Below are 6034 nucleotides of genomic sequence, written 5' to 3' on the forward strand. Positions count from 1 at the left end.
CATAGAACATGTTTGACATGCGATTCCTTGGATCAAACCTAAATTTCGGGTTAGTGGATGCCCGTATGATGATTTGAGGATACGGCGCATCGCTATTCGTCTAGGATGTCCCAAACGATCATGTCAAAGTGTAATTTCATGCACGGTCCCAGTAGTAGGGCCGGCCACATAGTGGCATTCTATGGAGCGTATGGTTGTAGTATACCAACCACTCGGGATACGCTCAATCTTCTCTAGAATACACTTCTAGCCATATTCGTAGGAAGTTATGTACAGAAATTCAACTCCGTTTTCTACATGGGTTTCAGCGTGGTAATTGTTATCTCTAAAGTCCTTGAAACTTAACAACGTTCTTCTAGAACATGGAGAATAAAGTACCTAAAAAATGGTCAAGATTGTACCATTGGACAACATTATATGTGCCTTACCGTATCCTTCTATCAGGTTGGATAGGCCTAAAACGGTTGTCAGAGGTGCATTCTTAGGTATGAAGTTAGTGAAATAGATGCGTTCATGCAAAACTGTGTGTGTGGTTGCAATACCTACCAGACAACTAACTTCCCCACTAGTCATACCTAGAATGAAAAATTAATTTGAATTGGTCACATGCATAAAAGTTCCAAAAACAAATACCAATTCAAAATAATTTCATTTATTCAAGGATGGTAATTAATTAAAACTTAATATCCAAAAACAAATCACCAACAAATAATCCAAACATAAAGGAAAATTGTTCAAAAATCAACCAAAAAACAAAGAGGGGTTCAGCCACTAGGTGGAATTCAGCCACATTGTGCAATTTGAACTAACTAAAATTGTTTATGTCTAAGATTCTAATCTTCCATAGGGGTGATATCCTCTTGAAAGTCAAAAACCTCCATCTTTGTAGTCTCCAGTTCGTCCACTTGCACGAAGTTTGATTCAAACTTCTTACGACGAAAATGATATTCAACTACAACCTTCTAGGGAACTCGGCAAACGCTAGACCAATGGTCATTTGAACCACAATGATAACACATCTGCATCCATGGTTTTAGGTTTTTTGCCCTTATTCTTGAAGTTCGGGGCCTTGGGAGCGAGGTTTGAGTGCTTATGGGCTTTGTTTCCTCCATTGGATGGGCCTTGACTCTATTGACCTTCACGGGGTGGCTTCTGGCCGCCCCTACCATTCCTCTTTTGGCGTTTTGGGCATTGGTTTGTGCTATAATGTTCTTCATCAAATCCAAGAACTTAGTGAACTTCTGAGCTCTATATTGTTGTTGCAGGATAATATTAAAAGCAAAGAAGGTCGAATAGGTCTTCTCCAGGAGATCCTCTTCTGTCAAAGTTTCATTACAAAACTTGAGAAGTGATCGGATTCGACAAACTTCATAATTATATTCATTCATAGACTTAAAGTCTTGGAAGCGCAAATGTTGCTAGTCATGTCTTGCTTCAGGCAAGAATATGTCATTTTGGTGATCAAAACGATCAACCAAAGTGACCCATAGTGCACGTGGATGCTCCTCAGCAAGGTATTTAGTGTGCAAGGCGTCATGGATATGTCTTCGGATGAAGATCATAGCAGTGGCTTTTTCAGCTTTGCCAATAGGATTGTTCGTCTCTTCTTCAATGGAAGGACGCAAGTTCTTTGCAGTGAGGTGGAGCTTCACATCTTGGATCCACTTGAGGTAGTTCCTTCTAGAGACCTCCAAAGCCGAGTTTGTTCAAATTTGACATGTTCCTATCACAAAATAAATGAACAAGATGTGGTGAGTGTAATGGAGAAAAATCAATCCATTGACATAGGAGTAGAACATACAGGTTCTAATAGACATGTATTGGTTTAATTTTGCATGAAAAAACTTCAAGTTTTCATAGGTGATGTTTTTAAAGAAAACTTTAGGTTTTCAAACAAGGCATGTTTATAAGAAACTTCAGGTTTCAAAATAATTATGAATTTCAGGTTCATATGTTCCTACAGGCAAACACAAATATATACACAAAAAGATGCAAACAGAACTTCAGGTCTATAGTTATAATTGAATTAAGTATTTGGACTTCGGGCCAAAATTTAAAGTGTGGGTGAAAAAAAAAAAAAAAATATATATATATATATATATAACCCAAATTGTCTAAAAGTATTAAACAACGAAGCTTGGGGTCCAAAAATATAGGCCAAAGCCTACGGGGGGCTAAGCAAATTTGGTCCGTGTGAACCAGGCCTAAAAATTGGGCTGCGGTTTCTCGGGTGCAAGCTTCAAGCCCACGAGGAGGAGAAGGACAAAACGGGCTGATCAAGCCCTAATATTAATAGTGGGCTACAAGCCCAATATTGTAGACCGGCTGCATAAAAGGAGTCCAGCCCAAAAGGGTGGCCCAAACAGGGGCTGGATCATGTATGACGCGATATGGGGGAACACAAATGCGCCAGCGGAGCTGGGATTTGGTGTGGCACATACCGTCAGGACACCATGGCCCTTCGGGCCAGTGTTGGGTTGAGCCAAGGCTTGGGCCACATCATGCGAGCCCTATTCTTAAAAAAAAATTCTTTTTTTTCCGCCGGCCGAGAAGGTCAGCCCAAAGATTTGGGGCTTAGAGTTTCAACAAAAAAAAAAAAGACCCCAGCCGGAGCTGGGTGCAGTCACCGGGGACTAAGGCCAATGCCACCGCTGCAGGCGGCCGTGTTTTGGGAAAAATTTCTCGGTGCAAGGTCATAGGTTCGATGGTGAGCAAGTTCTGGGCGATGGATAGAGTACCTCGACATCAGGGAAAAAAAACCTAAGAATTCAAACTGGAATTTCACCCAAATTCGATGAAATTTCTTCGGGAATTTCAATGCTATCGAATCAAAATTACGATACCATATCGGATTTGGTCAGAAAATTGCACACTATAGGTGATGTGGATTTTCTGGGTTTGGACGCTATAGGCGTCATGACACACCCCGACCCGGAATGTCCACTAGGACTCCGAATCGAGCTGTGTTGGCCAACACCTGGAAGGTGACAAAGCCATAAAGTATAGTGATGTGGAAAATGTGAATAAATCTAAACCTAAAAGTAACTAAAGACAAAAGTGCCCTATGAGCGGGAATGAACCCATTTCACACGCGATGTCAGAGCATAAGTAAAGTACAGTAGTATGGGTAAGGATCATACCCTCAAAGGTAGCCACATATACTAAGATTTGCCAAGAATTCTCGTCGATACAAACTTTCAGCAGCTAAAACCTAGTGGGGCGAAAAACAAGGGTGAGTGGGCCTGAAAATAAAGTTTTAATAAAAACCTTTTGAAAACGTTATAACCCCTCACTGTAAAACCCATATAATTTCCCATAAAATAATAATACATGCATATATAAAAATCAGGCTTGAGAGCAATGAAAACCAAAATATGTGCCATGTCAAGTATCTTAGTAATAAATATGTAAGCCAGGTGTTGTGAATCAATATAAAATGATATGTCAGCCGGAGTCACCTAATGTGACCTGTACGGTTGAACCTATAGCTCATTAACCAATTCCTGCACATGAGTTTGAACCATCTAATGTGGTTTGTACGACAGACTGGTGTAAATAGATACCCTCAAGTGCTACGATCACATGAAGACTATGTGAAGTATTGCATGTCATCTACAAGTCGGAACCACCTAATGTGGTTTGTACGACAGGCTGGCACCTGCCTTAGATCCAAGGTGAGAGTGTGGTACGGGAGGTGAACGATCATGTGAAGGTTAGGCTTTAGCCTCGGGCGGAGCACTAACACCGGGGTGCAGGATAATGAGCACTAAATGCATCTAAACATAACCATACACACTGCAATCACTATCATCAATATGCACTCACCTGAAGCTTACCTGGGCATCTGCAGCGTCATGCAATAATATGTATATCCATACTAATGCATATACTAAAATGTAATGCAATTGACATGACATTTAAAAACGTAAATCCATTTAAAACAATTTATGGGAAAATGGAAAACATATATATATATATATATATATATATATATATATATATATATATATATATATATATACACGTATATATAGAAAACCTAAAAGCCCACTCACCTAGAGTCTCCGGTACAACTCCCTAGCACAAACATCAAGGCGTCATGAACGATCGGCGCCTAGAACAATTATCAAATCATGTCTTAGAATTCTTATCAATAGAACATGTAACTTACATATCCTATTGGGGAAGATCCGTAAGTCGGATTCCCGATCCGTAAGTTTCTAATATCCTCAAATATTATGTACTATAACGTATCAAAGTTTAGTGACGCTCTAACGGTCGGATCATCGATTGCTATAATAATCGAGTGGCGGACCTTAGTGGAACTAGGTTCAAACGAAGGAAATTCGTCAATCAGACTTCACATACAAAATTGGAGAATCAAATTTAGCTTAGGAAGGTCAGGGGATGCCTCGGCCCACCTGCCGCCGCAGGTGGCTATCGGTCGCCCTGACTCGCCGGAAAATTCAATTATTTCTAAAAATTCTCAAACTTCACAGAAATGAAGATCTCAGTGAGTAGAGCAACTTTCATACCTGTGACTAAGGCCAATTTGGCCGGGAAAAACCCCAATTTCACGAAAACCCATCGGCACCCTAGAAATGGGTGGTTCTTGGTTCAACTCCAAACAAGCTCTGACACCTTAACCAATGCATGGGCTTTGTTCTAGACCTCAGGAGGAGTCTAATGGTGGTAATAATTGGAAGAACATATTTCAGATTTGGTGGATCTCGGCCACGGGTCTCACGGCACCCACGGGCTCCTTTATTCCCAATTCCGAACTTAATCTCCTCAAATTTGATATAAAAATGGTAGAAGAAAGGTCTATATGATGATTGGTAGTGGTTAATCTGCCCAATCCATTGGAAAAATGATGAATTTCGCCAGAGAAACCTATGGGTCACAACCGGGTTTGCGGGTTAAGGGGAATCCGGTTTGGTTCCCCTCGTCCTCCTCCTTTCTCCTTTCCTTCCTTTCTCACCTTTTTGATTGGTTACTCTCTCATCTCTCGTTTCCTCATTGGTTTGGTTCCCCCTCCTTTCTCTCCTTTATCTTCCATCTGCACCGACCATCTCTCTTTTCTTTTAATCTGGGCCACACACGTGGCTTTCCAGATTTTGCTCCAAAAATCTGGAGCTTTCTTGAACTTTATTAATTTACTAAAATACCCCCAACTTAAAACATTAATATCTCCTTCGTTATAACTCCAAATTGCGCTCTGTTTGAGCCCACGCGTCCATAACGACGAGTACTATGAGGATACACCAAGAAAATAAATCTTACATAACTCGACACGATGGTCAACAAAAGTCAATGCATTTGCCTTGAATGGCATTTTCGAAATTTCACGTTTAAAAATTATAAAGACTGTACCTTTTGGGGACGGGTCGCTACACGTTGGGTTTCAAAGGAGCTTGATGCTCCATGCTTGCTCAGGGTCACGGGTTCGAAGAACCCAGGCGGTGATTTTTTATTTTTTATTTTTTCAATTATATGCATATTCAAATCAATAATATTTTAATGCATGTACATGTATTTAATGCAATTCATGAAAAATATCAAATTCACATAATTTAACAATTATGAATATAATGCATACACAATTTATGTAGAATCTAAAATTAGAAAAATGTAAAGTTAGGTCATGCATTATGGTGAATGTTCTTACTATCAGGGCTACAAAAATATCGAGATAAAAACCGTTGTTTTGAAAGAACTTGATTGCGTGATGATATGGATGAACTGATTTGATGCAGAAAAAACTTCAACGTCAGATTCCTAAGCGCAGTGGTAGGAGCGTGCTGATAACGTGTTGTAGCCTATTTTATCTGACAATGGGAATAGGACCAGACGACAAGGGTAGAGAAATTGAGAAAGATGTGTTTTGTAGAATTGTAGGGGAATGTGTGGGTTATCCCTCCTACACAATGTCTTTATTTATAGTAGTAAAAGGAGAGAAGGAATTCCTTCATCCCCAAGGAATACAAGTTGTAATAGGAAATGATAACTAGAATCAAATCTAATCTAGGATTTA

The sequence above is a fragment of the Malus sylvestris genome, chromosome 1, assembly GCF_916048215.2.
Source record: "Malus sylvestris chromosome 1, drMalSylv7.2, whole genome shotgun sequence".
Classification (NCBI taxonomy): Eukaryota; Viridiplantae; Streptophyta; class Magnoliopsida; order Rosales; family Rosaceae; genus Malus; species Malus sylvestris.